The sequence below is a fragment of the Psammomys obesus genome, unplaced genomic scaffold (assembly GCF_907164565.1).
Source record: "Psammomys obesus unplaced genomic scaffold, mPsaObe1.curated_primary_1811, whole genome shotgun sequence".
Taxonomy (NCBI): domain Eukaryota; kingdom Metazoa; phylum Chordata; class Mammalia; order Rodentia; family Muridae; genus Psammomys; species Psammomys obesus.
In genome coordinates, this window is record NW_026585689.1 from 14871616 (window position 1) to 14896117 (window position 24502).

Here is a 24502-nt window from a genome sequence, read left to right on the forward strand (position 1 = left end):
TCTCCCCAGGGACTCATACTCCAACCAAGGAACATGCATGGAGATAACCTAGAACCCCTGTACAGATATAGTCCATGACAGCGTAGTATCCAAGTGGGTTCCATAGTAATGGGAAGAGGGACTGCCTGTGACATAATCTGATAGGCCTGTTCTTTGATCGCCTCCCCCTGAGGGGAGAGCAACCCTACCTGGCCACAGAAGATGACAATGCAGCCACTCCTGATGAGATCTGATAGACTAAAATCAGAAAGAAGGAGAGGAGGACCTCCCCTATCAGTGGACTTGGGAGGGGCAAGTGAGAAGAAGGGAGCAGGAGGGTGGGGCTGGGAGGGGAGGAGGGTGGGTCTTATGGGGGGATACAAAGTGAATAAACTGTAATTAATAAAAAATAAAAAAGTGGATCATTGACCTTAAAATTATTTTGAAGAATTTTGCAGATGAAGATATCCCAAACCATGGATTTTAGATTTTTTTTTTGATGCTACTAAAATTGCTACAAATTAAGTAACTTGTAAAAAAGCATATTTTCTTTATAGTTCAGAAGATCAAAATTGTGAGTGAGTTTCATTGGTAAAAGCCAGGGTGGTAAAAGGTATTAAACTCCCTCATAGATATTTCATTAAAAAAAAATTCATCCCTTAAGTTTTCCAGCATCTACAGCCAATATTAGTTCATTAGGTGATAATTTCTTCAAACTCCAAAAGCCAGACATCTTTGGTTCTAATTCTGACACTAATCATCTACTTCCTTCTTCCCCCCAAAAGTACTTTGGCTACAAGATAGGCTCTCCATAATGTCTTCGTCCAGTATCACTAATTTATATCTATGGCATTTCATTTCCTTGTAGAATGGTTCATCTTGCGTGTAGTTATAAGATTCTACCTAAAAGGTTATTTAGAAAAAAACCTACAAACTCTGTAAATGAGCTTTTTGAATGAAACTAATGATAATTATAAAAACTTACAATACAGAGGGAGAAAACCTGAGTAAACTTCATGTAACTAGTAAATTTTTAATAGCAAAACAAGAAGACCAAACAGTCACAAGCAATAAAACATTTTTGGTTCTGATGTGTAGAACATGGTGATATTTGACTAAAAAAATGAAACTATAATAGGCTAAATATCACATGTTTAAAGAAATTACAATTTCTGCCAGCAATATAACTGTATCAGGTGTCAACGCACATATATTTTTAATATTTTGTTATAAAAATGAATCAGAATATACTGTGAAAAATGGCAGAATTTGCTTTTATGACTTTCTGAATAACTATAGTTTGGACTAGTTTTCTAAAATTCTTGATTGTCTTCTTTTAACATCTAGTCTCATAACAAAATATTTTATAATTAGTGTTGTATATCAAGCTTTAATTAAATATTAATATATAACTTTGACAAATTTTCTTCCACCAGAGTTCTTAACATTTCATAGAAGCCTGAAATATTATTTAATGCCTTGGTGCAACAGATTGTATCGTGATCAACAAGATTTCATTTGGCATTTTACAATAATTATTAGTCTAAAAATTTTAATCTGATTTCATATTGTCTAAATATCATGTTTTTTTAAGCAAAATACTTCTTAAAGATTTATGAATAATAATTATTTATATTCTGTTTTAAAACATTATAAATAGAATATTTATAAATTCAATTTTTTACTGTAAACCCACAGGGAAAATGAATAACACACCTATTGTTATGTAACCATGTTTTATTATTATTATTATTATTATTATTATTATTATTCATATAAGTGACTGTGTCTTTGTAAGTTTAATTTGGGTAGCTGAGTCTCTGCTTTCCCTCACCCAACAAAGAAAAAAAAATACTTTTTTTAAGACTTTCATAAATACCTGACATTTTTTTGTAAGAAATATTTGCAAATTTATTAACAGATACTTTTACTTGGTGCAGGGGCTTCATAAGATGATAAACAGACGAAGGAGTTAGAGTCTTATACTAATACCAACTGAACTGAATAGAAAGAAAGAACTTTGAAAAATCCACTACAAGGTACAGAGAGGGTTCAAAGTTGAGCTGTTTTCAGATGTTCTGTACGGGAGCTTTTTATCCCAACTTTCAGTCTTTGAAGAAAAGGGTGCTACTTTAGATACAGAGGACATGTTTCATATGAGAACTTTATCTCCTGCTTTCAGAATAAGAGAAAAGGTTCAGAATAATCGTGAAGTACAGTTTTGTTTTAAATTATATTTAAAACATAGTCAATATAGTCATTAAGCAAGAGCAGCATAAGTAGGTGGTTGAATTTTTTTTTAACCCTAGACCAGGTTATTCATTATTTATTTAAAATTCTAGCTTCGTAGGACTTCAGAAATTGATGTAGTACATCTATTTAACGAGATTTTTTTAATGTAAAGAATACCCACATTATTCTTGAAATAAAATGCTATCTTTTTTTTCTCTGTTACTCACCAGTTCAGCTTTATTTTGTTGTTGCATATTTTTTTTTAATTTTATTTTTCTTTTTAGTTACATTTTGTTAACTCTGTGACCCAGCTGTATCCCGCTCCCTCATTCCCTCCCGAACCCCACACTCCCTCCCTGGTCTCCTCCTTGCCCCTTTCCAAGTCCACTGATAGGAGAGGACCTCCTCCCCTTTCATTTCACCCTGTTTTATCAGGTATCTTCAGGGCTGGCTGCAAAGTCCTCCTCCGTGGCCTAACAGACTGCTCCTCCCCTGGTGTGTGGGGGGGGGTGTCAAAGAGCCTGCCCTTGAGATCCTGTTAGAAATAGTCCGTGTTCCCCTTACTTTGGAGAACTACTTGGTTACTGAGCTACCACGGGCCACATCCGAGCAGAAGTTCTAGGTTATATCCATAGATGGTCCTTGGTTGAGTGTCAGTCTCAGAAAAGACCCTGTTCCTGGATATATTTGGTCCTTGTAGAGCTCCTAACCTTTCCATATCATACTAACTTCCCTTCTTTCATATGATTCCCTGCACTCTGCCATGGTTTGGTTATGAGTCTTAGTGTCTGCTTTGAAATACTGCTAGGTAGAGTCTTTCAGATGACTTTTGTGGTAGACTCCTGTCATACATTCAATGCACATCCCATTTGTCTTTCTAAATGAGGATTAATCACCCAGATGTCCATCAACGGAGGAATGGATACAGAAATTGTGGTATTTTTACACAATGGAATACTACTCAGCAATCAAAAAGGAGGAAATCATGAAATTTGCAGGCAAGTGGTGGGATCTAGAAAAGATCATTCTGAGTGAAGTATCCCAGAAGGAGAAAGACAAACTTGGTATATACTCGCTTATATAGACCTACAAGATATGATAAACATAATGAAATCTACACACCTAAAGAAGATAATCAAGAAAGTGGACACAGGCGAAGGTGATTAATCCTCATTTAAAATGCTATCTTAATTAAATTGCTTTTCTTGTGCTTACAAGGACCTGATAAGTAGATGAGTTATGTAAGTCAAAATATTAATAATATGGAAGATTTTGTGTTTATTCAATGTCTACCTTTAGTTTATGTTCCTGTTAGAATGTCTTTCTTCCATTCATTGCCAACTTTTACTATGTTGCAAAAAAACCAACTTTTTAATTTTGTTGACTCAATATTACCAATTTTTGTTAAGCTATGGTGGTGATAGACAGTACAGATTTCTATAAATAAAGGTGTGTGTGCATGTTTATGCATAAAGGTGAGTTCCCTTTTTAAAAACTATAGATTCCAAACTATTTCAAGTCTTGAACATGGAGAGGAGTGCTGCTTTTATTTTTTAAATATAATTTGAATTAAAGGAATTTATGTATCTATGTACTTAATTGAATTTCAAATTAATATATTATTATTTTTATTAATATCCTATTTTCTTATAAATAAGAACTTCACTTAAATATATTTATTATTGATCTATTCATTTATCATTGTATCATCTATGTGCCTATAATTTATATTATAAATTTAAAATTGTAATTATTTAAATGTTAATTATTTTTATACTTACATGCTGGTCTTAAGTGAGCTATTACTTGGTTTTGCTCTAATTGACTAGTTTAAAACAAATATGAAAATAAGAATCATATAGGATTAGAAGTTATAGAGAGGAAAAAAGGTAGGAGAGCAAGCATGGATAGAAATGAGGGTTGAGATCATTAATATCATTAATAGTGTCTAGGCATATCTCTCCTAGGGGAGAGGGAGCAGGAAGACAGCAGGCTTTCATAGAGTAATGTGGGTAGAGATATCTCTAAGACAAGCTGCAGATCTACAATGGGGTAAGCTCCTGGGAGGATGTGTTGGTGATTCTTGCTGAGACTCCTAGTAGAATGAGTCATGGAGACTGGAAAGACCACCCTGTAACAAGACAGAACTCCTAGTGGAGGGAAGAGAAAACCAAGCTATCCACAAAATGTTTGCGCCAAAATTTAGCCTGCTTGCAAGATGGGAAGGTTTAAAGACAGAGCAGAGATAGAGGGAATGTCCAACCAAGGCCTAGCCCAACCTGAGACACACCCCATGGGAAAGAGCCAACCCTAGACACTATTAATGATACTCTGCTATACTTGAGGACAAGATACTAACATAACTGTCCTCTGAGAGGCTCCACCCAGCAGAGGATCAAAGCAGTTGCTGAGACAAACAAACATTGGGCAGAGCAGGAGCACGTGGAGTTTTCTGGAAGCTTGAGGGAAGAATAGAAGGATCTGGAGGGAACAGGAGCTCCACAAGAAGACCAACAGAGCCAACTAACCTGGACGAAGGGGGTCTTGCGAGAGTGAAACACCAACCAAAGGCCATGGATGAACTTCACCTAGAACCGGATACATGGGTGGCTTGGCCATTATGTGGGTCCCCCAGAAAGGAAAGAGTGATCTTGCTTTGACATGGACTTTGTTGCTTGCTTTTCGGTCATTATCCCCCTGGCTGGGCTGCTTCCAGAATGGAAGAAGATGCAGTCAGTCCTGAGTACTTGATATGATGGTATGGGTTGCTTTGGGTGTGGCCCCCCCTTATCTGAGGAATAGTGGAGGAGGCTTATGGGGAAGAGAGAGAGAAAGAAAAACCAGAAGGAGGGGAGCAAGGGCCTACAATCGGGATACAAAGCGAATTTTAAAATTATTTTAAAAATGTATTTATTATTTATTACAATTTATTCACTTTGTATCCCACTTGTAGCCCCCACCCTTGTCTCCTCCCATTCCTCCCCACCCTCCCTCTTGGACCCCTATGCCCTTTTCTTAGTCCACTGATAGGGGACATCCTCCTCCCCTCCTACTTGACCCTCAGGTCTCATCAGGATTGGCCGCACCATCTTTCACTGTGGCCTCGCAAGGCTGCACACCCCAGAAGGACGTGATCAACGAGACAGTCACTGAGTTCATGTCAGAGACAGCCTATAAAGGGAATTTTTAAACAGTTAAAAGTTATAGATGTGTTACAAGTGTCGATATGTTCAATGATTTGTTTCTCAGGAATTAAACTATAAATGTAAGAGTTTAAATTTGATGTCACTGCTTTGTGTAATAATTATATTCCTCTGGTAATAAATCCCTCAGTGTTTGTAACAGTCACTTTGCTGATGCCCTGCACTGAGCACAGTTTAATCATGCATTGCATTAAAAAATGTATTAAACTTGGTTCCAGTAAAAACGATGCCATTTACACAACTTATTTAGAAAACAGTATTCTATTTTCTAGTAAATATATCATCACTAGTAAAAATATCATTTATTATAAAAGGAGAAAATATGTATCTGAGGTTTAACAATGACGGACAACTTGACAGGATCTTCAGTCTCCTAGGGTGAGTGTTTGTGTAAGCCTGCGAGGCTTGATCTAAATAGGTGACTCACTGGAACATCTGTGAAGAGTTCAATAGATTAGGTCAATTAAAGGAGCAGAGAACTGTATGTGTAAGAAGGGAAGGACAGCATGGATATCCAACCCTCTCCTCCTCATGAGTACACCCGAGTGTGAGCACCCGCCTCACGATCCCGCTGCTACAACTTTCCCCAGTAAGATAAAGTACACCTGCAAAACTATCAGCCAAAATGAATTTTCCCTTCTCTAATAGTTTCTTCCCCTTTCAGATATATATCTTAGCAAAGAGAAAAGAAACAGATGTAATAGAATGATCAGAAAACTTAAGTTGAACTAAAATCGAGAGTTGAAGATTAAATTGGGAAATGTAATACAACAGAACATTACAAGGAACATGAAAAACCTACCATGAAATTTTTTTCATTTATTTATTAAATTTTTAAAATGTGCTCTTATAAATAAATTATTCAGCTGGTCTATAAACGAAGATTTGATTAATTGTATGCAACTTAAAGTACATAAATTACTTTACACGACTATTGTGTAAAAACAGAGTTCAAAGTTTGAGTTTTATGATTTGATACATCTTTAATGAAAATTAATGTAAATGGTAATATATAACAAAAATTTTGGACTGATGAAAAAAACCAAACCCTGCAATGTGTAACAATGTCATCCATACCATTATGGATGATATATTGCCCAAGGACAAAACACTTTGTGTACTTTGACTTTTCTTTCTCATGTCTTATTTAAAAATTTCAATCACATTCCTCATAACAAACTCCAAATTACAGTTCAATATAACAAATATGTTAATGACTGATTTGGTAATTCCTACAAATCATTTTGAATTTTATAATTTCTTCATATATGCATTGTGTAATGTGGCAATTCAGAATTTTTCAAGCTATCCAAGTAGGTCACCTCTAGTTCACTCTAACTCATTTCTCCAAAGCCAATGACTTCTTAGATAGACACCAATTAGCATCTAGTGGCAGAATAGCAGTGGTTATGTCAACGTGCTACCGGACTTACTATAACCAATTGTCTCTCATACTCTAGTCATGCAGATGACTGAAAAGTGAAGATTTGGCCTGGATTGTTGAAATGATTTTAGCTTTTTAAGAACCGTAAACATGAGCACCTTCTTTACATATCTTCTGCCTCTCCCTCTCCTCCTCCAATTCCCCCTGTGCCCACTTTTTCAAATTTATCATCTCTTCTTTAAAAAAGTATTGTTACGTATATAATTTATTTTGTGAGCAAATATGAGTTAGAACTTTTGTTTGTAATTTCAGCGTATAAATGGTTAGCATGAGATGTGTCCTTGAAATCCTTTCTTCTATGCAGATGAAATTGTTTTCCTTCTCTTAATGCATGGGAGATGCTGAAGGTAGAAAAGAGGAAACTGATATGATCATATTTCTATTAAAACATATGTAAAAAAATTCTCCCACTCTAGGCCCTCTAATAATATGAAGCACAAATTAATCACCAACATCTACAAAGATTTGAGAAGCAGAGGCTGTGGTGTAACTATTTACACAGACTTGAATCATTGCCATTATTAGGGCTGCAATATCTAGTTATTATTTGTTTTATAAAAAACTTAAAATATCTAGGTTGTTTCCAAATTCTGGCTATTATGAATAAAGCTGCTATGAAAATAGTTAAGCAAATGTCCTTGTTGGATAGTTGAGCAGCTTTCAGATATATATCCGGGAGTGGTATGGTGGGGTCTTGAGGTAACACTATTCCCAGTTTTCTGAGAAAGCACCAGATTGAGCTCTAAAGTGGTTGTACAAGTTCACATTCTCAAAAGCAATGAAGGTTCTCCTTTCTCCATATCCTTTCCAGCATGTGTTGTCATTTGAGGTTTTTGGTCTTAGCCATTGTGAAGGGTAGCAGGTGAAATCTCAGGGTCATTTTGATTTGCATCTCCCTAATGAGAATTTCCTCTGTTGAGAATTTTCTGTTTAGCTCTGTACCCCATGTTTTAATTTGATTATTTGGTTTATTGGTGTTTAATTTCTTGAGTTCTTTATGTATTCTGGAGAACAACTCTCTTGTCCTTCAGCTGAAGAATGGGTACAGAAATTGTTGTACATTTACACAATGGAAGACTACTCATCAATTAAAAACAAGGAAATCACAAAATTTGCAGGCAAATGGATGGAACTAGAAAAGATCATCCTGAGTGAGGTATCCCAGAAGCAGAAAGACATGTATGATATATGCACACTTATAAATGGCTATGAGCCACATAATTTAGGATAATCATATTAAAATATACAAAGCCGAAGAAGCTAAATAACAAGGAGGATCATACGGAAGATGCTTAATTCTCATTCAGAAGGGAAGATTGGACAGACACTGGAAGCAGTAGAAGGAAGGTAACAGAAGTGGTGCCTACCACAGTCTAAAAGTTTCCACCCAGTAGGGGATTGAAGCAGATGCAGAGACTCCCACCCTTAGACAGAGCGCAGGGAGTCCTATGGAAGATCAAGTATACCATTGTCTCACAGCAGCTTAATAAATGCACACACAGTAGAAACACTGCAACATAAATTTTTTTTCTTCTCAATTTATTCATTATATATCCTGATTGAAGCCCCCTCTCTCAACTCTCCCAGTATCTCCCTCCCTCTTCCCCTCATCTTCTTCCTCTATTCCACTGAAAGGGGGAATTGTCCATTATTGCCATCTGCCCATAGTTTGTTAAGTCTCATCAGGACTGCTTGGACCCTCTTCCTCCCTGGCCTGGCAAGGCTGCATCATCAGTGGAGCATTCCAGCACCTGACACTATTAATGAGGCTCTGCTATGCCTGCACACAGGAGCCTCACTTGACTGTCCTCTTAGAGGCTACAGGCAGCTGTTGATTGAGACAGATGCAGGTACTTGAAGCCAAGTATGGGGCAGAACTCAGGGTCCTGTGGAAGTGTTGGGGGAAAAAATGGAAGGACCAGGAAGAGACAGGAGCCTCATAAGAAGACCTACAGAGACAACAAATCTAGTCCTATGGGGGCATACAGAGAGAGAGAGATACCAACTAAGGATCATTCATGGTCTGGCCTTGGCCTCCTGCATATATGTATGTGATGGAAAGCTTGGACTTCATACAGGGTACCTAGCTAGTGGAGAGGGGGTCTGTTTTTAAAAAAATTTAATTATTTTTATCATAATTTGCAAACTTTGTATCATAGCTGTGAGCCCTCCCTCATCTCCCCCCTATTCCGCCCTATCTCCCTCATCTCCTCCCAAGTCCCATTCCAAGTCCACTGATAGGGGAGGACCTCCTCCCCTTGTCTCACCCTAGCCTATCAGGCCTCATCAGGACTGGCTGCACTGTCTTCCTCTGTGGCCTGCTAAGGCTGCATCCCCCAAAGGGAGGTGATCAAAGAGCCTGCCATTGAGTTTATGTAGACCTGGAGGGGACAGGAGCTCCAAAAGAGGACCAACAGAGCCCAAAAACTAGGTTCTGGGGGCCCTGCAGAAACTGATACCCCAACCAAGGACTATGCATGGAGAGGACCTAAAACCCCTGCTCAGATGGAGCCCATAGACTCAATTTTCAAATGGGTTTGCTAGTAAGGGGGATCTGTTTTAACATGGACTCTATTGCCTGCTTTTGGATCACTTCCCCCTGGTAGGGATGCCTTTCCTGGCCTCAGGGGATAAGGATTTGCTCAGTTCTGATGTGACTTGATGTGCTGGGGAGGCTTGATATGGGGGCAGGCTCTCCTTTTCTTGGGGAATGGGGAGATGAAGGGGGGCAACTTGGAGGAGAGGAGGGTTGGAGCACCGTTGGAATATAAAGTAAATAAACTTAAAAATGTTTCTCAGTAAAAAAAAAAAAAAAAAGAAAGCAAAAGAAGCAAAGTAGCTGAGACAGGGAGTAAAGAAGCTGCTGCAGCAGCGGTTCATATTTGTCATCAGAATAATACAAATTTATTAATTTTTTGATTCATACTGCTTCTCATTGGAGCCTAATTTCAGTAATTGAATAAAGTATTGATTTTTCATTTCCTAATTTAGAATTGTACACATTAGGGAAAGAGGCCCTATGTTTTATGTGAGTTCTGGTATATTTAAATATTTAATAATTTACAGGAATTAAAATAATATTTTAGTTGTGAAACCGATACCTATAGCTTATATTTTCATTAGCATAAAAAGTAATTTATCCCATTATTACTATTTTTTCTTCTTTTTCTTTTCTCATTTTCTCCTCCCTTCTTCTTTACCTTCACCAGTGTGTTTTATCTCTGTTGGTGGTTATGTTTACATAGTTTTATTATTACATAGGTCGTAATAATGTTCAGTGTGGAAATTAAAACTGTATATGTGAATAGATATGACAAACTCTATTAACACTTTCATGTCTTAACCTTAAATACTAATTTGGGAATGACTGTGTTTTGGTTGTTGAGGGACCTAAACTGTTGTATAATATTTTCATAGTTTAGAGAAAAATACCTGGATGGATTCTTTTAAGATAACTCTTGGATTGAACTATGAGTCATGAGAATGCATTATGTTAAGTAACAAAGAGGGGCTATTATAATTAAACATAATTTCTCCGACCTTTCATGGAGTCATCTAAGCTTCTACTCACTTATTCTCAGAATAGTTATATTTTCCAAATAATTTTATTCTTGCCTTTGTTTTAGACAGCTTCTAGCTAATGATTTGAGAAATGAAGGATTGAGAGGTCCATATCATAATATGTTCAATCTTTCCAGGTATATATGTTTATTTGACTTCATTAGTGTTTAAAACTATGTTCTTTACATTGCATAAGCAATGTAAAGTAAGTGTAATTTACTAGCAACATTTAATCTTCTGTTACCTCAGTTACATTTCATTCACTTGGTTAGAATTTCCTACAAGTTAGTTCAAGGTAATTATAGGGTTAAGTTATAAAACTTACATAGGATTTTTGCAATACACTGATGTAAATCAAATATTAATCCATTAATAAAAATCCCTCTAAGTTATCAGCTTTTCAATCTTCTACCCATAGAGTTGTTCCACATTCTTTTAACCTTTGATGTTAAGGTTCAATATAACCCAATGAACCATTTAACAAGTTAATCCACAATTGTACCTTAGCCCTCAAATCTCAGGGTCATATTGACCAATGAGAAAAAAAAAAATAAGCCTTGTTTAAGTTGAAGGGCAAGGATGCCTATCTTACATTTGATTCTGGCCTCAGAAAGCAGTGCAAATGAATTGTTTGTTGTTCTAAGGACTTTGTTAACTCTGCTTCCAGAATGTCTGCAGTACCTCAAACACTGTGTTTATTTTTTACATGGCCAAAAGGACATCAGTAAAAATGGCAATTCATATTGGTGATTTGAAATAAACTATCATTCATTCCATGTTATTTATTTTGATTAAAATATCTGTGTCTCCACTTGGACACATGTTCAACCATTCCCTCATTCATGAAGGGAATCTTCACTGGGTATCATATATCTTTTAGAACTGTTGCTCACAGATTGTATTTAATTCTGTGTTCTCTGTGATTTAAAATGGAAGCAGAAAATTTGAACACAGGGAACTTCCCAGAGACTCATACTCCAACCAAGGACTATTCATGGAGATAACCTAGAACCCCTGCACAGATGTAGCCCATGGCAGTTCAGTGTCCAATGGGTTCCATAGTAATGGGAAGAGGGACTGCCTCTGACATAATCTGATTGGCCTGCTCTTTGATCACCTCCCCCTGAGGGGGGAGCAGCCTTACCAGGCCACAGATGACAATGCAGCCACTCCTGATGAGATCTGCTAGACTAAGATCAGAAGGAAGGAGAGGAGGACCTCCCCTATCAGTGGAATTGGGAGGGGCATGCATGAAGAAGGGAGAGGGACGGTGGGGTTGGGAGGGGAGGAGGGAGGGGCTTATCGGGGAATACAAAGTGAATAAAGTTTAATTAATAAATGTTAAAAAAAAACCTAAAAATAAATAAATAAAATGGGCATAGTTAGATCAGAATTAAATTCTATGTATGCTTGAATGTTTTCATCACAGATTTATTCACAGTTGTACACATCTGTTTTCTTCCCTTATCTAGGTTAGCATGTTTCTTCCTTGCACTCTTGCTTTAGGACAGACAACGACGTATTTTATGTGAATCCCATGCCATTTTTTCCTGTTTTCCTTATTAATATTATTATTATTTCTTACAATTTATTCACGTTGTATCTTGGCTGTAACCCTCCATACACTTCCCTTTCTTCCTCTCCCTTCTCGCCTCTGCTCTCTCCTACTCCACTGATGGGGGAGGTCCTTCTCGCCAACTATCTGACCCTAGCCTATGAGGTCTCATCATGACTGTCTGGATCTTCTTTCTCTGTGGCCTAGTAAAGCCAAAGAGCAGGCAACCTAGTTCATGCCAGAGAATGTTCCTGATCCCCTTTACCAGGGAACCTACATGGAGACTGAGCAACTCATGAGCTACATCTGAGCAGGGGGTCTAGATCTTCTCCATGCATGATCCTTGGTCGATTTATCAATCTCTGTGGCCACCCTGACACCAGATTTTTTGGCTCTGTTGTTCTCCATGTGGAGCTCCTGTCCCCTCCAGGTCTTTCTATCTCTCTCTTATTCCTTAAGATTCCGTGCACTCTGTTCAAAGTTTGGCTATGAGTCTTAGTATCTCCTTCAATATCCTGGTGGGTAGAGTCTTTCAGAGGCTCCCTGTGGAAGGCTCCTGTCCTATTTATTCCCTGTCTTCTCCTACTTCCCATTTTTATCATGTTTGCCCTTCTGAATGAGGATTAAGCCTCTTCCCTATGGGCCTCCTTGCTGCTCAGCTTCTTTAGAACTATAGATTTTAGTATATTTACCCCATGGCTAATAATCACTTATAAGTGAGTATATATCGTGTGTATCATTCTGAATCTGGGTTACCTCACTAAGGATGATCTTTTCTAGTTCCTTCCATTCATCTGTAAATTTTATGATTTCCTTGTTTTTAATAGCTAAGTAGTATTCCATTGTGTAAATGTACAACAATTTCTGTATCCAATCCTTGGTTGAGGGACATCTAGACAGTATCCAGATTCTGGCTAATATGAATAAACTGCTACAAACACGGTTGAGCAAATGTCCTGTATAGTTGAGCATAATACTGATATCTGCCTAGGAGTGGTATAGCTGGGTCTAGAAGTAGCACTATTTCTGGTTTTCTGAGAAAGGGTCAGATTGATTTCCAAAGTTTACATTCTCACCAGCAATGGAGGATCACCTCCTCCTTTGGGGTGCAACCTAGCTAGGCCACAGTAGAAGACAATGCAAACAGTCCTGATGAGACCTGATAGGCTAAGGTCTGACAGAAAGGGAGGAGTTCCTCCCTTTATCAGTGGACTAGGGGAGGGGCATAGGGAGAGATGAGGGTGAGGGCCACAGGCAGGATACAAAGTGAATACATTGTAATAAATAATAATAGTTAATAAAAATGAAAAATATGCAAAACAGCAGAAAAAAACATATCAGCAACTATCCCAGAGAAACAGAAACATGTTTTTCCTAGTCATTCTTAGAACTGCGTATTAGCTAGCCTTAATCTCTGATACATTAAACAAAGTGTTCACTTATCAAAATACCTATACCACATTGAACCATAAACAAATGGCACATTATCCTTGAACATTTTCCTGGTGTTCCTGGTGTCTCTATGTATTTAGTTATGTTTGGGTCTAATGTTTTGTTCTAAACCCCTCCATAAACTCTAAGAAATTATTCAAACGTCCACAGACTATCAGTTTGTTCAAATTAGGCTGATGTTCAATATTAATGTTTTCCTTTTTAAAAATATACAACAGATTTTAAGAGTAAATTTTTAACCATTAAAATAACAATGATGTGTTTAATATTTAAACTTTATATATTTTTATATTTTCCTTTTGTTTTATTGGTTATTTCAGTGTTTTATATGAGATTTGATTATATTCAACCCTCTAGCTACAACTCTTCCCCAGTTTGTGTCCCTTCTCTATCCATTGAAGGTACAATCTTTTTTTTTTTTTTGAAATCTTAACTTCATAGCTAATTTAATGCTACCCCCAAATATTGAATCCACTAGAGTGTGCTCAACCTACAGGGGTTACACTTTTGGAGAAAGCTCTCTCACCATCCCCAGGCAGCTAACAATAGCTCATAGCTGCATGACTACTTAGGGGTGATTGTATATCTAACTTCTCTCTCCTTGATGAGATTTTGTATGTTTTGTGTTTGCACAGATTTCATATATGCTTTCACAACCCTTGTGCATTCATTTATGCAGATGCCCTGCTGTGTTCATAAGATAATACATCCTTGTAGTAAATCATTGTCTCAATCCCTTCCAATCTTTCCAGTCCTCATCCCCAATGATTCCTGAGCTTTGGAAGACAGTTTGTAGCATACATGTGTTCTTTCAATGGCTGAGCATTCTTCAGACATTTGCTCTCTGTACTTTCATTAGTTGTAGGTCACTTTGTTGTTGATCACAGTCTACAGAAGTTTGAACCTTCTAAGACGACTGCCCAGATATTAATTGATCTTTGCATGTAACAACAAATCATTAGGAGCTGGTTAAATAATATGTCTGTTTAGCATCGTAAGAATACTATGCTCTCCTTTAGAGTAACCTATTTATAAGTTCTTAGCCAGCTAGTGATGCAAACTATGAGTTTCACTCCATGTAATGCGACATAAATGGGATTAAAAGGTGACAGTGTTACTTCATTGATATTCATGCCACTATTTTAATAGTGTTTATAAAGACATAATCTTTTCTGGATATTTATTTATTTTTAGCATGATAGGTTAATTCCTGGGAATGACTGATGATTGTCTTCTCTAGTATCTTATATAACACCTTCCATCACTATAGAAACTAGCCACTGGACATAAAGTTTTTGTCTTCATAAGAACTTAGCTTTTGCCATCCTCTATCACTCAAGCATGCTGTATGATCAGCAATACAGTCTTGCCATCAAATTCTGGAATGGATCTAAGAACACCGGCAATAGCCTACAAAGATTGGGGATCTGTTAACCTCATTGGCCAGCAATTTTCAAAGAAGCAACTCATATATAAGTCTAGACTTTTTATTTGTTGGGTTGTAGTGTCAAATCAGAGCATTGATGCCTTGTTATGATGTAACTCCATTTTTATTATTCTGTTTTTACGTGGTGTGGGTGTGTGTGTGCATGTTTGTGTGGGTGTAGATGTGTGTTTTTGATTGTGTACTTTGTGTGTGTGTGTGTGTGTGTGTGTGTGTGACAGAGGTTTCTAAAGTAGACTTCCATAAGACTTGTTCAATAGGTGTTCAGTGTTATTTAGCCTCTCACTATTCTTTTCACTACCCTAACTTCAAACTTGCCTTCCCCTATAAAACACTTTCTGTTCAGTTGTTTCTTTTTAACTATTTATACTAGTGCTTTCTATCACCTCTCCCTGGAGCATTCTTTCTCATAACTCTTTACTAGTTTCCTGAACTCCATGACATACCTGAAGATCTAACATCTGTATTTTATTTTAAAAGTAAGTATAGATTACATATAAAATTAAAACTGAGAGGACTGATAATTCCTGTAATACATTCTCTTGTACTTACTCCTTTAAAATACTTTAATATGAAATATGATTATAGTCCTCCATTCTCTAATGCCGAGACTGTAAGCATATGCTACTGTGCCAGCTAATAACATAACTTCTCACTACCCTGGCATATAATCATTCCCTCCCTATCACGCCAGCCTTCCATATTACTGTCGCTTGCTTATTCTTTTCCTTCAACTCTTCATCATCTCAGTTTCACTGCGCCTTCAAGAACTGTGTTTTCTTTTCAACTTGTTTAGAAATGGGAGGACTTATCAGGTTATGAAATTCCTGTAGATTGGTGCTAATTCTACTCAAAACATTGTAATTCTCAGGACCAATAAAAAATATCATCAGTTTTTTTTCTTTCTGTGACACACTTATTTTAATGTTTAAAGTAATAAAAATTATATTTTGTTTTATGAATATAAGGCTTTACCAGACTTTCAATTTATACCTAAGTAAATTTGGAGCTTACCTACAAAAGAGGGAAATTGGAGGCATTATTTTTAAAGGATTCTTTTTTATTTAATTTTCACATGTTCATTTTGCTTTTTGACCAAGACTGTACATTTGAAAGAAACACTGATTCTGATATTCTCCAAGATTTTATTTCTACACAAAAAGTTGTCTTTCAGTATTTTAATTTCTCTAATAACACAAAGATCTACAATTCGGTTTTATACTAGTTTCTAGCTTTTCTCATTTCTGTCTTTTGTGCCTTTATGGAACTTTCTTTTATATGTGGTGGTACTTATATTTCACCTTTTCTTTTCCTTCTCCTCGGTCAGTGCTTATTCTTTTCAGAAATATTGCAATTTTCACTTAGAATTTTGAAATAAATGTTAATGTTAAAATCCAAACAATTTTCTTTTATTACATATATTGCTATAAACAACTACAATATTCAATACTGTTACTTATATTTTCCAATGTTATAGTAGCTGTTCTTCATCATTGTGAGAATGAAGTAACTACTACTTATATATTTGTTAATCCATTTCCCATTCCCCAAAACATGTTAGATTCTTGATTTTGTTTGTGCTACATTCTGGGTAATAAATAAATTATATTTTTGTGTTTATAGGTCTAATATGCTATACATAATTTTATCTTTAAAAATTTAAGTATAATATAGTATTATGGATACTGTGGGAGATAGAGATTAATATTGGTTAGCAAAATAATTCAAACTTTGACAAATTTGAAAATATTTAACAAAAATAGTAAATTTTTCACTGTGACAGAAAACATGACTAGTTCAAAGTTAAGAAAATGGAGTGTACCAGGTGTGGTGGCTCTTCCTGTAACCCCAGCACTCACAGAGGCAGAGGCAAATAGATCTGTGTGAGTTTGAAGTCAGCCTGGACTACAAAGCGAGTCCAGGACAGCCGAGGCTACACAGAGAAACCCTTTCTCGAACCCCCTCCCCAAGGGAAAAAAAGGAAAAGAAAGTGTGATGAGAGAATATGAAATCATATTCATTAAGTTGCTACTGTGGTATACATACATCTATTTCAATATTGATTAAAATATTTTATATTAATTCGCTCAGAAGCCTGTACTTAAAAAAAATAGAAACTTTGCTTAAGTTTTGTGTTTGAAATAAACCATAACATCATAGTATATGCAAACTTTTATTAAATAGCCAAACAACAACCTATATATTATTACTGCAGGTGTTCACAGTTTTATTTATCATGCACTGCTTACACCTGTTAGAATGCTAGTAAAGTTTTATATTTCACGTAAGAACAAATGTATATTATGAACTAGGATACTAAAAATACCTACTGGCAGATCAGTGTTAAATATTTTCATATTTGTGAACATTAACATATTTTAAATATCCATATTTTTATGAAATACCAAAGCAAAAGAAAGATAAAAGTTGAACCAAAAGGGAGAAATTGTCATTGGCTGGGACCTCCCCTGTAATGAGCGTGTGTTGTAGAAAATGAGACACTATATTACATAGGAGAGTTTTCGCATATTTTTTAACAGGCATTAAAATCCATTTAGGACTAGAAAGTATGTCATCTTGTGTCAATTTCCTTTTCCTATTCTGCTTTCAAAAATTATTTTCATTTAATCTTTGCTATGTACCTTTGGCTTGTGGTCATATTTATAATGAGTCAATCAGTAAAAATGACTGACTGGATTGATTTACACCAGGTGGACCTCTCCCCTTCACATAAAAATGGCATGAACTCCATAAATCTAAGTTCTAAAGGTGCAAGCCAGCTTTAATGAAAGCAGAGGCAACCCCAGAGAGTAGAGAGCAATGCTTTCCCCCCTTTGTCACTTTCCCAGCAAAGAGCAGAGGTTCTAAGATGTCATTAACGGAACTTTTCTTTCTTAGTAGTCAATGGTTCTATATTTGAAACTTTTGAATTTTTAAATATTCCTAGAAAAATTAATTTAAAAGATTAAGAGGAATCAATAAACATTAGGTAAGAATAAGAAGAGTAACCTTGATTGAGTAATCACTTTATACCTGACATTTGGGTGAACAATTTGTGATCTCATTTATTCTCTAGAGGACCCTTGTATGACAAGTACTGAATTGATCCGTGCCATTTAACATTAGAGAAATGAAGCAACAGAAAGATGGCAGGTTTTTCTCAGTCAAAAAATGAGGGTAAGACTTTGAGCAATAATTTATATCTCTATGTCTAACTTCAAGCCCATACTTTGAACAGTATAATAAAGCACCATATGTTTCTACCAAAACAGCACTATAGAGGATGTAGATTCTTAAGATTATTGAAATCCTGCAGAAGACATCTGAAAGACTCTACCTAGCAGTGTTTCAAAGCAGATACTAAGACTTATAACCAAACCTTCGGCAGAGTGCAGGGAATCATATGAAAGAAGGGGAGTTAGTATGACGCGGAAAGGATAGGAGCTTCACAAGGACCAAATATATCTGGGCATAGGGGTCTTTTCTGAGACTGACACTCCACCAAGGACCATGTATGGACATAACGTAGAACCTCTGCTCGGATGTAGCCCATGGTAGCTCACTAACCAATTGGTTTCCCATAGTAAGGGGAACAGGGACTATTTCTGACAGGAACTCAATGACAGGTTCTTTGACCTCCCCATCCCCCAAGGGAAGAGCAGTCCTGCTAGGCCACAGAGGAGGACTTTGCAACCAGTCCTGAAGATACCTGATAAACCAGGGTCAGATGAAAGGGAGGATATCCTCCCTAATCAGTGGACTTGGAAAGAGGCAGGGAGGAGATGAGAGAGGGAGGGTGGGATTGGGAAGGAATAAGGGAGCGGGATAAAACTGGGATACAGAGTTAATAAAATGTAATTAATAATAAAAAATAAATAAAATAAAATTAAAAAAGATTATTGAAATCCAAATGGGAAATAGGCATATACAATTTAATACATTTTGTAATAAAGTTTTTTTAGATGCTGAATGTTTAAAACTTCAAAAATTACAAAAAATAAATACGGAAGAATGTAGATAACAGAAAAAATTTAGGAGAACGTAGAATTATCAAGTGAAATCTACAAAACATCAGAGTTACACTGAAGTTAGCTGCAAGATTGTGCCTCATTAAAATATTCATTACTTATGCATAAATATGACTTGTGAGAGTTAATTATGTTTTCATTCAAAGATATATAATAACAGCAAATAATTGAAAGAATATGTGATCTGTTACTAGTTATGATGTCTAATTAGTTAAAGAATAGAAAACAAAAATCAGGACTCATGGACTCAGTGATTATTACTAACAGAATGATACAGAATGTTCATTTTCACCAGCGTATTAAAATTAGCTACTCTAATTATTAAATTATCATTTTGTTTTTCAAAATTAATTTTTATTATTTTATTATAGTGACTAAATTGCTCTTAATTTTCGTGGTTGTTACGTGTGTGTGTATGTGTACGTTTATATAGGCAGCCATACACACTAAGAGAAACTGCTGAATATATTTCGTAGTCATGATGTGTTTTCTAATGCTACTGAATGGCAATGCATTTCAGGGAGCATATCAGAAAGATACATTTGATACTAGAGTCCATGAATATTTCGTCTAATTTTAACGTGTATCAGAAATTTCTCCTAATTGCTTTATTATATAAAAATGTGGGGATGCATGTATCTAAAAATTATAAATGTGTGGTCAACTTTATGGTAAGTGACCAAAATGCGATATATGATATAAAAACGCTCTCAGAGCATTATCTATTATGAAAAGATAAGGAAATTCAGAGACGGTTTGTTGGTTTTGAGCCTGTGCTTCTCCTACAGAGGACCTGAGTTCAATTTCCAACACCTGTGTTGGGTGCTCACAACTGCCAGTAACTCGAAAGTTAAACAGAAGTCCACCTCTCCTACTTCCAGCTTTACCCAGCTGTTTTTGGTTCTTTCTGTAGGGTTGAGGCCTCACAGGCTTTTCCCTGTACGTTTTGGCAAGATAATTACTGATCTCTTCATTCAGCTCACATTTGGGTGATCGTGTTGGTGAGACTTCATCAGCAAAGCTTTTGATGTTACTAGTAGTTATGATCTCAGAGCAAATTCCCAGATCCTCAGGTTCTTACAGTATTTCAGCTTCCTCTTCCCATTAGTTTCCCTGAGCCTTAGTTGTGGAAGTGTTTTGTACATGTACATATTGGGACCAGGGTCTACCATCTTGATTGGTGGTGTTTTTCTGCCATGGTCTCTGGGACAGTTTTTTGTTGTTGTTGTTGTTGTTGTTGTTCATTATTTAGATATGTTTTTGCTATGTTGTTGGTTTTCTTTCTTTCTTTCTTTCTTTCTTTCTTTCTTTCTTTCTTTTTCGTTTGCGGTACTGCAACAGAGTGTGTGGTAAAGACAGTTTGTTTGTGAAAATTAGAAACTAGAATTATTACAAGAAATTTATTTTGCCATTGAAACAAATCACAACTGGAGTCACTCATAGGCAGAACATGTTGGGATAAACATTAGGGATAAACACATCCTCTATGTGTACATAATCTAGACTGTGTCTCTGTGTGTGTGTCCAGACCAGATGTATCTGTAAACCCAATTCCAATCATTTCAAACATTGATTAAAGGAATTATATGCTCTTTCTACTGTAATGCTGTTGTCCTTTTTGAGTATTAGATTCCTGCATTCGAAACCGATTTCTAGGCCTGCTCTCTGTCCCATCAGTGTCTGCACCCTTTTAGTACCATTACCAAGATTTTTTTTTTATTATTTTAGTATCATTGCATATTTTGAAATTAGAAAGTTTAATGCCTTTAGCCCTTTTCTTTTTACTTTTTTGATAAAGATCATTTCATATACCTGCTTTTGTTTTTGTTTTTGTTGTTATGGGTTCTGGAATTGTTTTGCACCTTATGTGAGAAATTTCCGTGAAATTTCATGTGAATTTGCATTGAAGTTTTATTTCACTGCTTTCAATAGTATTGACATTTTAACAACATGGATTATTCCAGTCCATTAACTGAAGCAATTTTCCATTCATTTTTGAATTCTTCAATTTCTACTGTTAACACTGTATAGTAGAGTGTGCAGGGTTTTTTTTTTTTTTTTTTACTTTTATTCAATGTATTCTTAAATACCTATATAAGTCTTGTAATTGCTATGCTTAGTTGATTTTTCTTTTGTTACTTTGATGTATATATCTAAAAATGATAATGATTTTATGAATTTCATTTGCATTGTATGACAATAAATTTCCTTATATTTTAATAGAATTTTGGTCCAGCTTCTCATGCATAAAACAAGCAATAATGATAATTTTTATCATTCTTTGTAATATTTATATTATATATTAATTACAGGTCAAAATTGACATATGATTTACGGAATTATATCAGTGTCTATATAGATTCTCAGAGGAATCTAAATGCTGATGTTATTACTCAATTAGTTTGATTACTATTTTATTGAAAGGTCTGACAGTTTTTTTTTAATCTTCATAACTGAATGCAGATCTGTGAAACAATCTGAACACTATCATGGGCTATATGGTTATGATCTTAGCTCAGGTGAGGTAAAACAATAGAATAAATAGTCAGGTAGCTTCAGCAACAGCTGTCTGCCTCTCATAAGGCTACAGGCTGTGAAACCCAAGGTCCTCAGATGTCCTTTCTAATGGTGGCCCTCTTTCAGGCTGTCTTTTTGCTACATCATCTCCTGTGAGTGAGGAAGGGTCTTGATTTATTTTTTTCCGATTAAAAGATTATTGTTCAGTCATATGTGTTTAGATTCCATGCTATCATGAAAGACAATTGCTTATTTTCCAAGAATAGGTGATTCTGTTTTTATATCTGAGTTCAGCTTTAGTTTGACTGACCAAATATTTTTCTGTTCATGCAGACCAACTGCAAGTTTAAAGGAGGTATTTTATCTTTTTCACTTCTCACACTCCAAGGTCACACACCATTGCCAAAGGTCTCCAGCAGCTTGACTACTTTGCTTTCTGCTCTCACTCTGCGATCTGTGATGGCTTTTCCAAATGCCAAGTTACGTTGGGATTGAGTGACACCACTTAGCACCCGCAACTTTTGAATCCAATTGCTCCCATTTCATAGAGATTTTCCAATTGAAAGGATGTCATTCTTATGACAAGCACCAGCCTAAAGTGACAGGCAGATGCGAGTCTGTTCAGTGATCTCACTCCCCTCAGAAACATAGTTTGTCAAGTATCGTTGAATGACACACCTTTTAGATACATCAACTGTGTTAAAAATGCCTTCAGTGCCTTCACCACGACATTCCAAGGACCCTCAAACTGAACGTTGAATCCCTTTCTGTACATGACACTGTTTCACATGTAAGGACCACCTTTAGTTCTGTGTTTCATTAAATCTATATTACAACCCTACAATGGCTTGAGCTACAACAGTAAACACAAAACATGTTTAGTCAACTAGCACAATATTCTCTCCCCATTACTCAGATGATGACCGTGTTAATCTCATTCTGAAACTTCCTTATTTACATGGACATATATTATACTAGTTATCATAGCTCACTACCTAACATCATGGTTAATAACTAGTTTTCCAAATAATTTAAATGTTTATTTTTCTTTTAATATTTTAGTCTTCATTTCAGCCTCAGTTTACTCATCTTCAAGAATGAAAATAAAATAGATAAGTATGGAATTATCATTACTAATTGACAGAAATTAATCAGAAAAAAATGTTATGTTGGATCATGTTCTAAGTCATTTACCATAATGCCAAAATTTAAAATATGTATATTTATTTTATTTTTGAGAATATAATATAATGTGTTTATTTATATTATAACTATATGTAGTTATATATACATACAAATATACCTACTTTAATCTTTCACTTGGTCTGTCTGAACAGAAATATAATACAGTTATATATATAATATGCATAATACAAGTTTACATTCCCACCAACAGTGGAGGAGGGTTCCCCTTTCTCCACAACCTCTCCAGCATATGTTGCCACTTAAATTTTTTATCTTGGCCATTCTGATGGGTGTAAGGTGAAATCTCAGGGTTGTTTTGATTTGCATTTCCCTGATGGTTAATGAGGTTGAGCATTTCTGTAAGTGTTTCTCTGGCATTCAATATTCCTCTATCAAGAATTCTCTGTTTAACTATGTTACCCATTTTTTAATTGGATTACTTAGTTTGTTGCTTTTCAGCTTCTTTAGTTCTTTATATATACTGGATATTAGCCCTCTGTCACATAGAGGGTTGGTGAAGATTCTTTCCCAATCTGTAGGCATTAGTTTTGTTTTGATGACAGTGTCCTTTGCTTTACAGAAGCTTTTCAGTTTCATAACCCATTTATTGATTGTTGCTCGTAGAGCCTGTGCTATTGGTGTTCTGTTCAGAAAGTTGTCTCCTGTACCAATGAGTTCTAGGGTCTACCTCACTTTTTCTTTCTAACCGATTTAATGTGTCCGGTTTTATGTTGAGGTCTTGGATCCACTTGGACTTTAGTTTTGTGCAGTGTGATAAGTATGGATCTATATATAGTATACTATAAAAATACAATATCATTTTCCTATCCCCTTCCATTTTCCAAACTCTCATATAAACCCTTCCTTGCTTTGATTTTTTTCAAACTCTGGGTATCTTCTTTTTCAATAATTGTCTTGCGCACACAAAACACACACACACGCACAAAATACATATTATACATTTTTCATGTGTGTGTGTATACTTATATATACATTATACATGCATACACACATGCACACATACAAAAACTTACAATATATTTGGTTTAATATCAAATGTATGTGTGAAGGGCTGACAATTTGGTATTGAATAAACAATTGTTTTTTGCTTGCTTCCTCCTTCCCTGGTGGAGAATATTTCTCTAACTCCAAGCATTTTACTTAGTTGCATGTAGTTCTATGTGTAGGGTTGAAGGCACCTGAGCTTTCTCCAGTCCTAATTATAATGTCTACTGTTCTTGTCCTTGCTCAATTCACATTCAGACAGGTATATCGCTGAGAGTTTATGGGTGATGCTTTTGACATTACTAGGAAACAAAGTCTCACTTAGAACTTCCTGAGCCTCTGGCTCTCAACAAGATTTCATGACTACCAGCAGTGATCCTTGAGCTTTAGGTGTAAAGCTGTATTGCACATGTTGGTCCTGGATTCCACAAGGCTGTATTTTGATTGGTTGTGGGTTTCTATATTCATCAGTTACAAAGAGACAATCCCTTGGAGAATTTCAGATGGGTATTTGAAATTCTTCCCATCCAAGTACATTTTAAGAAGCTAAGAAATAGGTCTCTGTGAAGTTTTGAATAAGACTGTCCCCTACAGGCTCATAGGTTTAAATGCTTGGTCATTAGAGAGTCGTACTACTTGAGTGGCATTCCTAGCTGTGACTTTGTTGGAGGAAGAGTGTCACTGAGCTTAGACTCTCGGTTTCAAAAACCCAAGTCAGACAGTGTCTCCCTCTTCCTGCTGACTGCAGATGTGAATGTAGAACTCTCGACTAATCCTCCAGCACTGTGTTTGCCTGTGTTCTGCCATGCTCCCCACAATGATGAAAATGGATGAAACCTCTGAATCTGTAAGCAAACCCCAATTAAATATTTTACTTTTAAGAGTTGCTGTGATCGT

General features: G+C 36.0%; 1 pseudogene; it reads left to right on the forward strand.

Moving 5' to 3' along the window:
* Positions 1-21910, forward strand: part of LOC129666235 (40S ribosomal protein S8-like) — a 97341-nt pseudogene extending 75431 nt beyond the window's left edge.
* Positions 21911-24502: the final 2592 nt, after the last annotated feature.